Source organism: Paralichthys olivaceus, chromosome 22 (assembly GCF_024713975.1).
Source record: "Paralichthys olivaceus isolate ysfri-2021 chromosome 22, ASM2471397v2, whole genome shotgun sequence".
Lineage (NCBI taxonomy): Eukaryota > Metazoa > Chordata > Actinopteri > Pleuronectiformes > Paralichthyidae > Paralichthys > Paralichthys olivaceus.
The window spans coordinates 5,285,455-5,303,693 of NC_091114.1; the positions used below are offsets into that span (position 1 = coordinate 5,285,455).

The 18,239-nt window shown below is 42.8% G+C and overlaps 1 protein-coding gene across 10 annotated transcripts in view; it reads right to left on the reverse strand.

The window, feature by feature from the left end:
- nrxn2b (neurexin 2b) overlaps positions 1 to 17,978 on the reverse strand; it is a 618,875-nt gene extending 600,897 nt beyond the window's left edge. For 5 of the 10 annotated variants that reach the window (XM_069519272.1, XM_069519270.1, XM_069519271.1 and 2 more), the window contains exon 1: positions 17,484 to 17,968. The gene's annotated coding sequence lies outside the window, so the exon portion shown is untranslated. Of the gene's footprint in view, positions 1 to 17,483 lie in introns of all 10 variants that reach the window. The other 5 variants (XM_069519278.1, XM_069519277.1, XM_069519275.1 and 2 more) reach the window with 5 other exon arrangements.
- Between the last annotated feature and the right edge of the window lie 261 nt (positions 17,979 to 18,239).

Genomic DNA, 18,239 nt, shown 5'->3' on the forward strand with positions numbered 1-18,239 from the left:
ACCTTTTAATTTGGCACCGCTGGGCATGTTTTACGTTCAAGATGTCGCTTGTCCAGTTATGACATCACTGATGAGCCACAGCAGCTGAGCCACTAGGTTTCAGGCACTGGAAATGCTCATAAAACCCTGCTGTGTCCTTTATGGTAAATCACTGCAATCTTACCACTGGAACAAAACAAAATGATTTATTCTGAGAAGAGGTACAGATACAAATGTCTGACCATTCAGATACAAATTCAGAATAAAGCGCAGAAGAAAAAACTATTCAGTGACTATTAGAAGTATTTTTTTGTGATTTCCAGCTGAAAAAGGATAAAAATGTGGCTTTCAAATGAGCTATAATACATTTAGGTTAAGAATGTATTTACAAGTAAGAATTAAAAATAGCTCCTTCTCAGCCTGTGCGATAAGGAATATGTGTATTAATATGGGCAGGGGGTTGTTGATTCATTTAAACTCACATATTTGTCTTTTAGCCACTAAGATTCCCCATCGCATGCACAAACTATGGGGGTGAGAGTGATTGTTTACCAGCAGGGAGCACAACACTGCAACACTGAGTGACATTCAAAGCCTCGAAACCAACAATGCTCAGTCAATGTAAAGCAGCAAAAGCACCATTTAAGCAGACTTTCAATAAAAGACTAAAACACAGACACCGCTGTTCCAAGAATTACATATAACAAACTTATGACTATAGGAATACATGTGCAACATAATAAAAAGGGCATTTACAATGGAAACTTAGTTGGAATGTACCATTACTGCTCAATTGACATAATTGACCTAACCCATTTGTTAATATCAATATTTTTTTAAATATTATCATATATAACTCTGTGGTAACGGTATTTCATTAAGCTCATGTAATCTTTAACATTACTCAAGCTTGATATCTTGTGGTGAAGTGTCATGTTGCAGCTGTATTAATCATTTCCTTCCAAACGTGAAGAGAACCTGTGGTGGCCTTCAAAACCCAGAAGGGGTTTCTGGCTACTGTCAAAATCATGGTGGCCTCCATACAGAGCATATGTAAAACATATTGAACGACGCTGTAGTTTACACACATCATTTGTGAGACCCTAACACTATCTATACAAGTCACGTTCGAAAAGAGTTTGAAGAAACAAGTAAAAACGACTTTTATATTTCCAGTGAGACACTAACTGCGTCACAGCGCTAAAACTTGGTGACTCCGTGGGAAAACAATAATTAAACCAGCATTTGACCTGCTCTGTCATTTACCGCTGCTCGGACACTGAACACTTACTGTTCGCCCACGCAGAATATGTCCAACTTTTAAAAAACTCTTACATTGCTTCGTCGTCGTCTTCATCCTCCTCCATCATCCTCCGTGTTTCTCATCCGGGTGTCTCCCCCTCTCCACAGCTGCACGAGCCTAATGACCCCGCAGCGTCACCTGTGAGTCAGGTGAACCCGGACTGTACCATTCTGGCAATGTGTGTGTGGGGGGGGGGTTTGTCAGTTTGGACCTCTGCATCTCTCAAAGCTGAGGGACAGGCCCCAGTTGTTTTTTAAAGACCACTGGACTTTTCAAGTAGATTTACATAATGTTTCACTTGTGTAAAGTGAAATCAAATGCAGTTCTACATATTTCAATCATTCAAAAGGTGCATATTCACAGCTGCCGCAGATTTAACCCTCTCTGTTGAATGGTAGCTTCCCAGGTTTAGTTTTTTTTTAGGTCAAATCATCAAATTTCTCTAAAATAAATCTAATTTCTGGGTTTAAATGAAGTTTGTAGTGGATGACCAAGCTCACAAATAATAATAATAATAATAATAATAATAATAAGAGAAATGTGTGTATAATTATCCTGCTGTGTTATCAGTCCATGACATCAGAGTCAGTCCTGTAAATTCCATAACTTGAACCAGCACATGCTTTAAAACGTTGGTGGGCAACAAGAAACAAATAGGACTTCAAGAAAAACCGAGACTTTTGCAGACTGTGACCAATAACAAGGCAGTTCAGAGAGAAGCTGCTCCTATTGGCTGTTGGCAGCTGCATGTGTACGTCCTAGTAGAAAATCTAACAGGACAGGTTGCTATTCCAGCATTGGCAACAACTGCCAAAACAACCTAAATAAAAGGAAGAGTGATAATAAACGCAATAAATCATGCGTGGTACATCTGTCACATACGTGTTATGAAGCCTCTGCATCTGCCCATGCTCTTCTGGTGGGAGGGGCTAAAGAAAGACAGCCTCCTTCCCATAATATTGAACGCCGTGAATATGAGACACAAAAAAGAAAGTATTTGTTTTGCGATTCCTACAGCAGCTTTAAGTGCAACAAAGAAAAATGAGGAAGGAAATAAATAAATAAGTCAATGATTATGTGCTTTGCACTGAACTACGCTAACCAGGGAGAGACAGCAAGGAAGACAGATCTATTAGAAGTTACAGACAGGCATGGAGCCTACAGCTAGCTCTGACATCCCTGCCCCCCCTTCTCGGGAGTCAGAGGCTAGGAAAAGGCCTGAAGGATTGAGAAAACTGTGCTCTGCAGTAAGCAGTAACATGTTTAGCATTTAACACTGCACACGAAGTAAAGGTCTCTGCCGTGAGAATGAGCTCCTCTTCCTCTGTCTGCGCTCGCTTCCTCCGCCTCTCCTCTCTCCCTTGGCATGAACATGGACTATGAGTGATACGTTCCTGCTCACATTGCAACCAGAGGCATATTCCGTGCCGTCTTGGCATCTTGTGACTTATTGTCTCTCTCCCTGCTGGCCCTCCTCCCTCTCTCTGCTCTCCTCTTAATGGGAATGGATGATAGCTACATTCTCCTCACTCCTCCACATCACTAGCCACAATGGACCAACTGCCCCCGCACCCTGCAGCTCACCATCCCATCCCTAGAGTTCTCAGGCGGGCGATTTGACGCAGCACAGTCAGTGGAGCATATGAATGAAGGACAGGATGGTTTGGTAGCGATACACAGACAGAGAAGGCAAACGGAGCAGAGAGAAAATCCTCAACCCTCATGTGGGATTCATCTGGGTTTTATTATTACCATGGGACCTATTTTTTTCCAATCTGTGACTTGGGGCTGAAAAAACGGCTAAAATGTAGGTGCACTGTAAAAGACTATTTGAGGAGTTAAAGAAGAGCTCTGGGAACACATTCCTATGGTCATGATTTGGATTCAAAACCCACAACATATTAACCAAATTGCTTCTGAGCCCCAGCTTGCAGAACTATTTGGATCTCCCCAGGAAATGTGTGCGAGAGGTGAATTCAGCTGCCACCTGTTTTCCTGCCTCCATAAACAAGAGCATTTGCCATTCCCAAGACCTTAATAAATTCATTATAGCAGCAGGGAGTGTACCAGGGGGAGACAGATAACCCCTCCGTCCAACTCCACTGACAGCCAAGGTGAGCCAATGTCAAACCACAGGTTGCTCTCTGTCTCTGTCTGTCGCTTTTCTTGGTAGACTCTTACCGTGTTAAGTGGGTAGAGGAAAAATTTTTATCTCGCCCTCTTCCTCCCTTCACATTTTTTTTCCCCTCATACCAAATTGTGTTCCATTACCTTGCCTCATTCTCTCTTCATTCCTCTTTTTTATTGTTATCACTTCTCTTTCACCTTCACCTAATTTCTTCACTCTCTCCTCACTCGTCCTTCTCCTCTGATTCAATACTAGCCCAGGCCTAGCATTGATTGGGAGCTGTATGCCCTCCTGACTCAGAGCACTTTGCCTTTTGTAATGTGTTTGTAATAATGGCTCCATAGTTTACAGGTATACACACGCACAGAGATAGGGTCACTGCAGAGGAGGTGATGACCGATTAGATTCTTCTTCATGAGCTTCAAACTATTTTATCCCTTTATGCATTGAGACATTCAGCCAGCCACTAAAGCTCATTTAAAACAAAATGAAAATGTTCAAACATGTTGTAACGAAGTTCAAGCCTTAGAAATGTCGGCATGCAATTGCAACTACAAGGTCACATCTACAGGCTAGTGCCTCTTAAAATGTGTTCAAAACAATAGAGTTAGTTTTGTTTCATGCATCAATGCAACACACAGTTTAATTGGTCTCATTTCCCTTCAGGGTGTTAATGTTTAATGTTCACTGATGTGTACAAAGTGCGAAAACAAGAAAGAGAGGAGATACAGAAACAGATAGCGTTTGTTAGTGCATACAACACAAACACAAACACCATCTTAAATGCTCCCTTGTCTTTGCGTCCATTGCAACCTCTGTCTCTTTCTTTCTTTCTGTGTCGCTATGACACCCAGCAGCTATCCCTGTGCCTTTCAGGAATATGTGCAGGGGTGGGAAGGGGATCAGCTGCCACATCAGCACAATGACTTCACCCTTCCCGAGGTCACGGGTGGTGCACGGGGACGTCAACAGGACACATGAATGCACAAAATGTACACACATACAGAGATCCATATGTTTTCATTCACGTTTAAAAGTTTCTCTGTACTATTAAGGATGTGAACTTTCTTTCTGAAATGTGGACATTATTATGTCACTGTGCATAAAGTTCTTAATGCCGCATGATGAATATTTAAGACAGCATTTGATTGAATCTAATCTAATTATATGCTTTCTTGCACAGCCACACAGCATGGTGAGGCACACTGTGTACAACTGCTACATTATTATACTCAATAAATCACTACAATATTTCCTTCATTGAAAAAAGACTTCTGTTGCAGACGCCATCAGACAAGATTTGCACACTTCCAATGCTTCCATATTTATATTTTTCACAGCTACCTTAAGTGCACTAAGAGGCTTGGGCTTAACATCCCATGACCTCATCACTACATTTACACCATGACCTGTTGCGAAACCAAACATCAGAGGGCTCCAGTCAGCAGTTTTCGCCCTAAGCTTCCATTATGCTGTTCTCAAGTCTGGCTTGAATTTTTTTTTTAAAGCAGGAAAAAAATCAATGTTAGGGGAAAAAAAGGCAAAACTGGGGTAAGGAAGAAAAGAGAATGGTGGGAGGAAGAAGTGAGGGGAGAGAAAAAAGTCCTGCACAGTCATCACAGGGGGGGCTGAGGGCTGTAAATCACACATAATCATAGTAGTCTTAATCCACAGGGACGGCAAGCCCTTCCTACTGGCTTCACACAAGTCAATAATGAATAAAAATGGCACAACACACACATACGCAAAACCTCGTTTCATGCTTGTGTACTTCACAAAACTTACAATTAATTTCTGTAACAGTAAAAAAAAACGGTAAGGAAGGTAAACAGACACTGAATCAGAGGGAGAAAAAAACTGAAAAATAGAAGCAAAGAGGAAAAACAAGATGGTAACATAGTTCTAATGTGTGCAGTAGAACTAGTGGCTGTGGCTCAGGGGAGGCTGTGGCTCAGGGGTTAGAGCAGTTGTCCTCAATCGGTGGTTCGATTCCAGTTTACTTATAGACAAAAGTACTGCACCTAGATGTACTGTATCAATGTTTGTGTGAATGGGTGAATGTAAAACTAAACTGGTCATCAAGACTAGAAAATACAAAAAATACAATATATAAAATATATAAATACAAAACATTTACCATTAGAAAAAGTCCCCCTTCATACAAACATAGTGGGACACAAACAACACCTCTAATCTATCATAAATAGCCAGAGCAGCGGTTCTCCTGCAGGGAGGTACTGACAACAAACTCAGAGTACAATATATGTAACAAAGAAAACACACACACACACACAGACACACACACAGACACACAGACATACATGCACACACATTGAGAACTCTGCTGGAGTGCCTTTGGAAGTTGGTGCTGAAAGAACAGCTCCCCTGTGACACTGGAGTAAAGAACAGCAGTGGGAGAGGGAGCAGCACTCCGGGATCTGGAGCTACCCAAGGTGCTGAAACCCTCTGTGAGAAACAGCTGGCTGGACTGAAGGAGAGATGGAAGTGGAGAGTGGAGGGAGGGGGAGAGCTGTCCAAGTCAGCAGCATGGCTCTCCCTCATACACCGGCTATGTTTGCATGCAACGGATGAGACCCTGTCAGACCGTTTACTTTGAGTTTTCCGATGGCTATGGTGACTGCATCTGTTGGTATGTTCACAGACACAATAGACGATTGATAAAAGGTGATACTGTCTCCTTTTAGACCGACCTAACTTTTTGACCTTCTGCTGATTCCAGGAAAGAAGATCAATGAGAGTAGAAGAAAATAATGGATTTATGGTAAAAATGGAGTAGTAGTAGTTGTCCTGTGTTTGTTAATGTATAATTCATGTGTGTAAATTCAGAATTCAATGTACATGAAAAGCTACGTAAAGAATAGGATGTGCTTTGCAAATATTTTCAGTGTGTTAAATAAGCTAGACTATTATGAAAATGAAGCATCAGTAAAGCCCTAATATTTCTTGAATGAGCCATAGGTATTGTTATTTAGTCCGAGCAATGCTAACACAACAGCACTACAGCCGTGGCTAAAAAGGGCTAGTGAGAGTGATGTAAAGATAGTGTAAGTGCATGAATATAAAAGCTTAGCAGAACAGCCTTATTAGAACACAGTGGACATACTTTATTTTACATTAATGCTGCACTGTGTATTGACTATGTAGAGAGATTTCTATTTAAAAAGTTGGTTTCATGTTCCCCAGAGCTGCAGAGATGAAATATGAGTGCAACAATTTACACTGGACCAATCGATGCTAGGAGTTTTGAAGCACAATTAATAGTCTAAATTTAATTCATTATTGATATCTACTCTCAACTAACATCTGCTGGCTATTTCTTAGACACTACATTTTACAGCTAGATAGACCATTTTTTCAAAGAATTGATTTGGTTTTTCTGCAGGAATGATGTATTAATCCTGTACTGAAGCTACTATGTGAGCTCTGTAATGTAATGCAGCATTGTTTACCAGGGTGATCCGACACAGTTAAATGAAGATAACTTTGTGTGTAGGGAAAGCCAGGGTTGAACTTGATGTTAAGCGACAAACGCAATCGTCTTTTGTGTGAGATAGGCAGGCAGAGCTGTCCCGGGTGCTGAATTGACAACTGCCGTACTGGGAGCTGTCTGTGAAGTGTGTGGTGCTGAAGTGTGCCGACGGATGGTATGCACAAAGCATGTCCTTCTTTGATGGTCGTGGTGTACTTGCAGCCTACCCTGAAGTGCATCTTGCACCCATTGTTTCTGGTTCAGCCGCACCGCTCTGAACCGGAGATGCTGGAGGTGGCGATGCACTACAGAAAGTGCCAAGAGCACTAAATGACACGAAGGAAGGTCACTGAAATTCTCAGAGCTGACACTCAGCATTTCACTGTGGGCAGTGGACAAAAGAGGGACCTGGATAAAAGAATTACAAATGAATGGTATTAGAAGAATTTAAAATGTATGCAATGTTTGGGTAAGAAGTACCAACTCGACAGATGAAGCTTTGTCGAAAATCTCCTTTTTTCCCACTGCACTCATCGTTGCCTTGCAATGTTTAAACCTTGAGCGCGGCATTTTCTTTTCAAGTGATTTAATTTAGAGTCTCTCCTTACTCGCTCAAATATTAAGACAAATGCTTTCTACAATTGAGATTATGAATAATTAAATCACTTCATGGACTGCTCTCAACCTCCAAATTTCAAACCATTCAAAATATGAATTATAAAACTTTCTTATTCACAAAATCTCTTCCAAAATAAGTCTAAGTTTAAAACAAATTAGAAGTTGCATAATTTGCAATATTCATAAATATCCCATTTATCTATTATCTATACCGCTCATCCTTTAGGTCTTAGGGGCAGCTGGAGCCAATCCCAGCTGACATTGGGTGAGAGGTTGGGTTCACCCTATACAGGTTGCCAAAATCCATTGACGCTCAAATGTACGGTGTCTTCAAAAAATCGTAATCTGCATGTTTTGGACTGTGGGGAGGAAGCCAGAGTACCCAGAGAAAACCAACGTAAACTCAGGGAGAACATGCAAACACCACTTAGGAAGACACAAACCAAACTAGGATTCGAACCGGAAATCGTCTTGCTCAACAACCACTACCCTTGGGAATTATTATTATAGTAACTGTTATTGCAGCTAAAACATTGAGAGAATAACCTTGCCATATTGACAGGGATCTCCTGTCTCACATTCTTATTTAATAGATTCAAACATCAATAAAAATAAATAAAAATAATAAAAAAAACAATGACATTTCCTGTCTTTAATATAATGATTTCTTTTTCTTGCAAATCCATAAAAAAATAAAACTGTGAAGAGAGCTGCTGTGCTGTGAGGGTGCAGTGACCTCATTGCTGTTTCTTTCCTCATTGAGAAGACAAAAACAAAAGAAGATAGAGATGTTAATGTTAGTGGTGAGAACAACACGCTCGCTCTCCTCTTGCTCGAGGCCACACAGGTGTGACTAAGTCTTATGGATTCATGGCTGATGGCAGAGCGGGGGTTAGCGAGTGAATAGTGGGTAACTGGAGCAAAGTGCCCGCCTTGCAGATAGCAGCATCCTTGGAGAAAATGGCTTGGGAAGAGAGAATGCTTTCGAATCGATAGTGCGCTGACAAAGTTTGAAAGGGCTTTGGTGGGGCTGACTTTTCAACACAGCCTCTGTGTTTTGGAGGACCTAAGAGGTCTGCTGGGTTCCTATGATCTGCCCGTGTTGTTTTTCTTTCTCTCTCTTCCTCTCCCCCTCGCATTTTTCCTGCCTTCTCACTTACTACTCTGATTTTCCAGCCTGGAAGCTGTTCACTGTGATGATATCGATCTATTTTTCTCACCGTATGGCCGACATTATGTCTGAACTGTATATCTGGTGTAACACTTGGTCTGTGAAGGTAATATCCAATAGAATCATGTTTTTTTTAATTTATATTCACTTTCTTATCCGTCTCTTATTTTATAGCGCTTTTTGTCTTGTTATGCTTCAGCTGGGCAATAGGGCAGGTTCATACCTCAACTTTTAAATATATGAGGTAAAACCTGGCTTTTATCTTGTTTTGTGTTCTCTATCATAGATCTATATGTGTCATCTGCAACCTTACTATTTAAACTAGTTTTAGTTATGACACATGTGTGGATGCCATGGGCTTTCTGTTTTCAGTTTGCATGTTCTCCATATGTCTGTGTGGGGTTTTCCAGGTACTCTGGCTTCCCCCCACAATCCAAAAACTTGCAGATTGGGTTCAGGTGAATTGGGGACTCTAAATAGACTGTATAGCTCTGAATGTGTAAGTAAGTGGTGTTTGTCTCTGCCCGTGTGATAAGCTGGTGACCTAGGACGTACCCCACCTTCCACCTATCGCAGCTGGGATCAGCCTCAAAGGATAAGCTTTAAAGATAAAGAATGGATGGATGGGGTTTTAGTAAGATACATGTAAGAAAACAAAATACATATTTTTAAGGAAGGGCGACATTTTAAAAGGTGTTTTGATTTCAGAAACTCAACGTCAAACCATATAGATTTAAGATCAACATGCATTCACTTTGTTATGAAAGGCAGGTGATCATCCAAATTGGTATTTCCTGACACCAGCCAGATCTTGACTTTCTTTGAACTGAAAGTGAAGGATAAAAAAATGCTTTTCTCAAGCTACATGTAAGAAATAAACCAGTTGACATACTTTTCTGTAAAAAGAGTCCCTACTATCTGCATAGGGGGAATCAGCCTTTTGACAAAATAAAATGTTAATTGTGCAATTGCGACCAATCAAATAAAATATATATCTGCAACTATTAGGTTAACCTAACGTCAGGAAATCTTTTAATGTGTCCGCTATTTAAGAAAACCATAAAAGGGTGACAGACTGACAGGCCGCAGCCGTGGTGAAAATCCCTGATACATTCCTAGGGATTCAGTCTGTCAAAATAGGCACAAGCATCTCTGCTGCTAATACTACTCTCTCACACACACACGCTCACTCACACACGCTCACTTCCTGCCGCCCACACTCTACAGCTTGCCGTACACCAGGGGCCATGTCAAATCACGGAGTTATTCCAGGGACTCGCTGGGGAGTGGGAGGCACAAGTCACCATACATGCCAGTCCCCGAACGCCCGGGCCAAATGGTGTGTCACATAAGCTTGGAAGAGAGAGAAAACACTGATGAATCCTGGACTGCTCCATTTAGATATTGGAAAGAGACAGAGAGAGGGAGAGAGAGACTTGGAAACCTGGTAAGTGCTAAACCCTCACAATTAGCACCATTGATGGGAAAAGTGGCTCTGATCCCAAAACAATCGGATCTGGGCTTATTTAATTTCTGGGCTATGTTATGAAAGGCTGCTCTGGGCATTTTCACACTGTTTGAACTAAACTAGATACATTCAATAGCACTGATTAATTCAAACAGTAGTGGCTATAATAACACTGTAGGTTGCATAAGAACATGACACAACCATTTTAGCATCTGTGATGTCAGTGCTGTGGTGTTGCAGCTACACTTGTGTGTCTAAATTCATTAAGTCACAGTGGTGAGGCAATGCGGTCTCATTGAAAGGGCTCCTTAAAATGTGGCCGTCCATGCCTTGAAAAGAAAGGCACCAATAAGTGGATCCTTCCTGGCCCCACCTATCCCTGGATTTATTGTGCTTCAGTGACAAACCTCTTTTCCAAAGAAGTAATGCAGCCGGCAAGCAACAAGATCTTGAGCTTGATTATCACGCTTCAACTCAACATTTATAGCTTCAACTCAGCTATAAATATATTTAAAACAAGGTTATTAGAACATTCCCAGCTCTGTTTTTAGCCAACAGCAGTATCACAAAGAGCCTCTGTAGTCCAGACCGTCTCATTTTGGTTCGGCATTCTCTGAGTGCACCTCCTCCATTGGCCAGGTAGACCTAGTCCTGTAAAGGATGCAGCCCCTCAATCGAGACACAGCTAATGATTCACCTGTCAATCACCCAATCCATCCTGTAATGTGACCCAAGTGTTCAAGTATTAGATTTTATTTGACTGTTTTTTTTTTGGGTATATGAGCCATGATAATCTTTACTGCATCCTAAGTGAAGATTTCCCTATAGCTGAACAACTCAGATGATGGAAAAGCGCATTTGTCCCTTTATCCTGTGGCAGAGAATATTTCTTAGGGAGCAGTGATAACATCAAAATCTTTCTGAATCACTGTTTGTGTTATGTTTGTTGTGGGGTTGATCAAATTGGGCAGAAAGATTACTTGATATATATGTAACATCAAAACAAGTAGGGACTGGGTGTGCTGAGTTGTGAATTAGTTTGTTTTGAAAGGTTCTAGGATTCATAATAGAGAAAGCAGTGTAGGAGAAAAAGGTATGCAACACAGGTACACTGGCTAAAGGGTATGGATAGGGATGAGGTCCAAAAGAGTAAAGAACAGCCTGCACTGCATCACAGCAGTTAGTCAGCAAGTCCTACTAAAGCTATCTGAATGGATGGTTGAACTGAAACAGCTGAACTGAGATGGAGGGAGGGAAGAATGGCCTGTGACGCTGCAATTCCTCTCTTTCCTCTCCCCTCGCCGTCTTTTCCTCTTACCGTCTTTCTGACACATTCAGCCTTCGTGTCTCTACTTTTTCCCTTCAAACCGGGAAAGCCGAAATGTGACACAGGCCTCATTTGCCCCTGACAAACACAAAAATGGCAACAAAAAAAGCCCCAAAAAGACAAACAACCTGCATCAACACTAGAGAAGCTTTTAAGACTGCAGTTTGGAGAAGGACAGGTGATGAAAACAGACAGCGAACGCCTCCGCTGTCAGAAGTTCAATTAAAAAATAATAAAAAAAGAAAAAGTGTGAGAAATACAGCTCGTTTTTTAAAGCGAAGCAAAACACAACAAAGCTACGGTGTATGGGATTCAATTTGAGTGCCCATTTTATTTCTTTGTTCTGTCTTTGATTCACAAATGGTGTTGAGCTTCTCTAAACCTGGCTCATTACAAATGATAGAATAGCCCTGGGTAATTGTTTGAACCTGCCTGCTCAACCTACGTCCTTGGCTGCTGAGAGCTCTCAATGTGAGAGGTCTATGGGATAAATGGTGGCCATTCCCATGCTCTGCCCTGGGGCCGTGTGCAAAGAGAGCGTCATCGTATCTGTGACAAGACGAGCTTGATGAAGGTATGCTGTCTGCACAAACCCAGTGCAGACCCAAGCTGCGGCAGCACCACCTCTCTAAAAGGACCCATTGTGCCCTACCAAAGCCTATCCCTCTCTGCAGTGAAGTAGCCATTGTGGCCCATAGAATAGCCATCCCTCTTCATAGCTTGGCAAAGAAAGCGTGGCGAAGTGTGGCCACAGGTGCAGCGGTGGACAGTATCTCAACATCATGAACCTCATCAGCCTCAGAGTGCCCCCTGTTGCCCAGCTCATTCTTCCCTTTGGTGAAGACAATCTGACCTAATTTCAGCCAGTGAAAAGGAACAGGTGGATTCTAGTATTTGAAATAGCTACATATCAGAATTGAGCGAGAGGTAGAGATGTGAGCTTGGGAGGTTATATTTTTAGCATGCGTAGCTCAGGTTTAGACATCTTGTATTGATTTGGTGGCAGGGATGGTTCTGAGAAAGAATATTCATCCATGGCAGGATGGACAAAAGCCTTATGGATTTACTGGGAGAGAGGAATACACTGTGGTGGAGCACAGCAACTCTCTGAAGTATACTTGACTACTGAGAGCAGTACCTCCAGTTGTTCAACACACACTCAGAGAGTCCATAGAAAAATTAGTACCGGTTAAAATAACTGAAAATCTTCCGCAGACATGTCTGATAAAAGATGGCTGAATTTCTGATTGGTCTTCACAGTGTTGAATAAAAGAGTATTGAATGTGAGTTTATCACAACGTCGATCTGTCGACTGAGAGGACTCCAGATGCCATAAATGTACATGCTGACAGTCAAACTAAAAAAAGATTTGCATCTGAAGTGAGGGATTTGATTTCCTTGGACTGTCCATGTTGCTCACATTTAAAACAAAAAAACCCCATATAATTAATGAATTACACATTCCCCAAGAGAAAGAAGAAATGATTTATCGTTGATTAACATTAGGATGCATTTTATTGCCCAAACAGCAAGTAAGTGACTGATGGCAATGTCCAGCACTTGTCTTTGGACAGTATTTAGTGTGTAGTTAGATATGCAAGTGTTATGCAAACAAATTGCATGATTATGCAAAACTAGAAATAGTGTGGATGAGTGATATCCCACAGCATAAGGATTAGTTACTAACACCCACTCTTCAATTATGAGCATAAAACTCTTATGTGGGGTTTTTTTTGTGTCCAATATCCCTGTTACGCAAGCTGCTCCACTTTAAAATAGGATCCTTTCACTGCTAATCACATGTTAGCACACCCTGGATTGGATCGGCACAGTTCATACAAAGATAGAGACAGTCTTGTTTATATGAGATGACGCAAAGCCAAATGAGGCTTGGTGTAACAGGCTTTGCTGCAAAAAATAAAAAATAAAACAGCACCAGAATTTACTACTGACTCCAAGAGGATGAACTGTCGTCAGGTTACAGGTGAACATGATGCATCGTCATAGAGAGTGAGGTTAAATTGGTTCGTTTTGTTCCAAACATGCCCTTCCAGATGGGGAGGTGGCGAGTCTGGGCTGATATTTTTGAATCTGAGGAACAGCAGCTGCTTTTGCACCGGACTAATTTAGGTTAAGCAGCTCACTGGCAGGTGCTAAAGAGACACGTCCCACACCTGAAACACAGGCCAGTCCAGGAAATGAGTCCTCCCATGGTCTGGGCTAGAGGACAACTGACGGGGATGGCATTTGAGTTGAGGCTGAAAGGAGATAGGTTTATTTCTCTATTATTGATTCACAATTCTCTTAAGAAAGTCTGACTCCACCATAGCAGCAAGGATCTCGATCCAGTCTCTGAACAGGCGAGCGATGTGGTATTGCAAATATTTCAAATCAGGTTCTCACTTGAGGCTACCAAGAACATCTTCATTAATTCATCGGCAGTGGCTGCTCTTGGAAGGGGAGTTGATACTCAGATATGAAAAAAGGGGGCTGGGATTACATTAATTTCAACTATTTGAGAGCGGGGGGGTGGTGGGGGAATCACATGTTCTTGCGAGCTGTGCTGAATGAATTCATGACCCAATCTTTATGGAATACAGTGGAGTATGTGGCACAGATCCAGGATTCCAACACCCAAGTCTCTCCACTCTCTCAATTAGAAAGACCAAAGGCAAGATGTTAAAAGCCGCATAGAGCTTCAACTCAAATGGTGCCATCACAAGACTATTTTGTGCTTTTTTTTCCTCTGCAGCTGACAGCATGACACTGACATCTCACATAATAAATGTCCTGCCGAACTGGCTAATGTTAGTTCCAATCTAGACACGGATATCCTACAGCCACGGCCACACAGGAGGGAAGAGCGTAAAGTGATAGGATCGATAGGCCATACAGTATCCTCTTCTCTGTCTAACGCCCCTTCTCTTTCGCTCGCAAATCCATCCATGCAGTCCCTCAGAGACAATGAGTGGTCCTTCCCTCCATCTCTCCATCATCGGCTCTTCAATCCCTATTCTGGTGGCTTAATCAAAAGAGAAAAGCAATAGAAGGGTTGGAGTAAGAGCAGGCCAGGCATGCCTTCCCCCATCATGGCCCCCATGGCTACAATGGAGGGGGAGTAGGGAAGGGAAAGAGGATATCTTTCATTTTCCTATCACATTTCCTCCTGTTTTTATGCAAGTGAAAGTGTCTGTCTTCTATATAGCTCCCCTAAGCTCCTTTAACCTCTCCTGTGTCCCACTCGGTGGGCGGATGACGGGCAAATGGATGGGAAGACGGATGAGGGCCGGGCGGAGAGCAGCAGAAGAGTGAGTTAATGAGGCAGATTGCTCTCTTTGCCGACGTGCGAGGGATTACAGGAAGATTACCCATTCTGATTCTCTTTGCGCCCAATTCCGCTCCCTCCCTGTCTCTGCGGTGGTAAACTGGAGGGGAGCGGCGGGGCGGGGATGGGCGTGGGGACGATGTGAGGGCCCGAGTTGTGATAGAGGTGAGATAGAAGACAGTGGCTCTGCTCTCTGTCAGGGGAAGATGACAGCTGCTCAAAACACTGACCTGTGAGCTGAGGGTGTTTATGACTGATGCCTTCTATCTGACAGCTGCTTTGAGGGCTGCACTTGACCTGCACATACCATCATGAGACCATCTTCATTGAGCTTATTCTCAGAGATAAGTCTGACATACCGGGTCTACAGATTCCTCCCACAGCAAAGCACATAGCAATAAATCACAATCTGCATTTGAAATTGTGTTTTTTTTGCTGCCTTCAAATGCCATGCTGTCTGGGTGATGACCCAGAGTGATCGCATTTGAGTCGGAAAACTAAAGATTTACATGCAGGAAAGTCGTTGGAAGCCTTGTGTCTTGCACTTGCCGAATAACAAACACTGAAAAGGTCTGGAGACATTATTCAAATTGCAGGGGAATTTGCAATTATTATAAGTCATCTCGACTCACAAAGGCAATGTTAAGCACCCTTCATGAAGTGCGCTGAAAGCTCTGAGAACAAAAGAGGAATCATGTATGGGCCCTGCTCAGTGTGGCCTATTATTACAAAAGGGGAGAAGCCTTTTAAGTATTCAAAAAGCCATTGTCAAAATGTTGTTGGACTACGTTGAGGGAGGAATCATTTTTGTGAGGGTTTCTTTTTGGTCATCTGGAAAGTAACAGCTGGACGCCAAAGTGTACGAGGGAAAAGTAAATTCCCTCAACTAAAAAGGAAGAATATATCTTTTGACCCAGAGGTGCTGGTGAGGTCCTTTAACATGGCTTTCCATCCTGGCTTCATGAGTCAGCACTCAGGAAATGAATCACATCACCTTGCTTGATTAATTCCAATGTGGACTCAGCATGACCACATCCTGTGTCTGATTCAACCAATCATCTTTATTTTACTTGCAAAAGTCTTAACAATTGGAGTTGGGACACTTCATACAACTTCATTACTGTGAGGGAAAATCCTAGTTTGTAAGTGTTACTGAGCAAATGCATTCACATTAATTAGTCCTTGTAGTAAACAGTACTAATTGTAGTAATTAGTACCACTGTCCCACAGTAAAGGTCTCCCCGCGTTACTGCAGAGTCCAACAGGAGAGGGAGAAGTAGATATATGATGTAATTTGCACGCGGATCTTATTTATGTTAAAAGTTCACACAGCTTCACTACATAAAGACAGAATAAATCAGCTCCCCCACTGGCGTTTACAGGGTCTCTCCTCATGTGGTGTCTGCTTCCATCCTCGCTCTGGTCGCGTCCTTCCCATCCGTCTCATGCCTCTGTGCGGTTCAACTAGACAGCATGTGCTCGCTTTAATTAGAGCCTCCGAAGGTGCAGCTAAACCCCACAGTCCGCATTTGTACCACATAATCGCGGGATCTGCTGATTCGGACTACTGCTGTGATTTGTAGGCTACTCCTGGGTCGGGGGATTTTGTGTAGAGACACCATTACGCGCCCCAGTGGGCGTTTGGCGACGCGGTGGCGCAGGAGATACATGCAGTCGCAGTAAAGGATAGGCCGTACAGTCAGCTCCAGAATAAGGAGACACACATGTCCACGCTAGTGCCACACAGTCGTCACATGTACGTGGGGAAAAGACTGTGGATATTAAATCACAGGGTCACATCACAGCCACTCCACTCTCCAGCAGCCAATTATTACGCAGCTGCTCTGTAAATAAAGTATACCGCCGAGTGGCCTAATTCCCTGTGTCATACATATATAAACATATATACATATGTTTGGATTTAAAGAGAAAATTGAGGTTAATATTACTAGAATAAAAATAATAATGCGCTGTAATGCTCCAAAAATTGAATCAACTCTCCAGTGGCAGAAACACTGGAATGAAAGGGATTGAAGGGATTTGGAGAGAGGAAAGTGGGGCTGTGTGTGTGGAAATTAAGATCCGTCAGTACATTGTACTCACTAGAATTCAGGCTGATATTTTATTCTAACCCGGAGCAGTTACAGTGAGGTCTGCAGGTATGATGAGTGTCGGAACAATCCCTCACAAGTCGTCTGGACGATGCGTAAACACATCCACAGCTTTGAGAAGCACCGAAACTGACTTTCCCTCTCTCTTTCCTGCTGAATTCCCAAACTCCACGCCACTGCTGTCACGCGTGGCTCCAAAACATATATGTCTCTCCTCCACACTCTCACACGCGCGGATCCAACGCGTCTGCTCCCGGAGCCGCAGAAAACAAACAGCAGACCTCAGATCTACTCGCCTCCCAAATCTCCTCCAAATATTGACCCATTACGCATCGTTAGCCGCCGGCTCCCACTGAACAGAACAAAGCCAGCAACTGAACTGCTCGTTATTCTTAGTCTTATCTTTTTTCAGTGTTTATTTTTTCTCTCCTCCGACATCACCTGTCATCATTTTCAATATCATGACAGGCGATGAGAGAGGGATACATCCTCACAGCCAGGGGATGAAAAAAACGCACTGAGACGCATATTGTCACCACAGCAAAGAGGGGAAAAGTCCTTACTTGTGTTTTGCAGCAATCCCTCCCGATATTATTCTCCAGGACTTGAGGTTTGTACAAATCCCTGGATATAGCCTGGGTGAAATTTGCGCTTCAGTGTTTCTTGTTTTTTTTAAATTTTATCCAGAGCGTTGATCAGACCAGAAAGCAGGTTTTCCACCCCCCTCTCCTCTCTCTCCTTTAAGACAGATGTGAACGTTCCTGGCTGAGTCGCTCCACCTGCATCCCCGCCGTCAACGCAGCGACAAGGCAGGAAAAAAAAATGCAACTTCAGATTCTCCTTTTCAAATTGAAAGCACCTCCGCTGCAGTGTAGCGAGGAAGCTTTTACTGCGGAGGTTCCGTCGCCCTGTGTCTGGCGGATGCTCCGGCGCGTTTGTGTGCGCTTTGACGCATGATGCTCCACCTGCATCCGCTGGAGAAGGAGACACAGCGGCATCAGCAGCAGCGCACTCGCAGAGATATACGCCCCGCTCCGGCTGGAGAGGGCTACTTCACCGCGGGGTGGAGACGGAGAGGGCAGTGCGCTGCTGGCTGCTTCTCTGCACAAGTATAGTCGCTCCTTATAGGCAGTTAAGATGTGAGAAATAAAGGGTGGTCGAAGGGATGATAATATCAAACATACCCCAGAGGACTAAATGTGAACCAACTAAAACATTCACTAATAAGATAAAGAAAACGTCATCTTGATCTGTTGTAATCATATAATGACAAGGGGGAAATATATATTGTATCTGCTTAAAAATCAGCATAATACCCA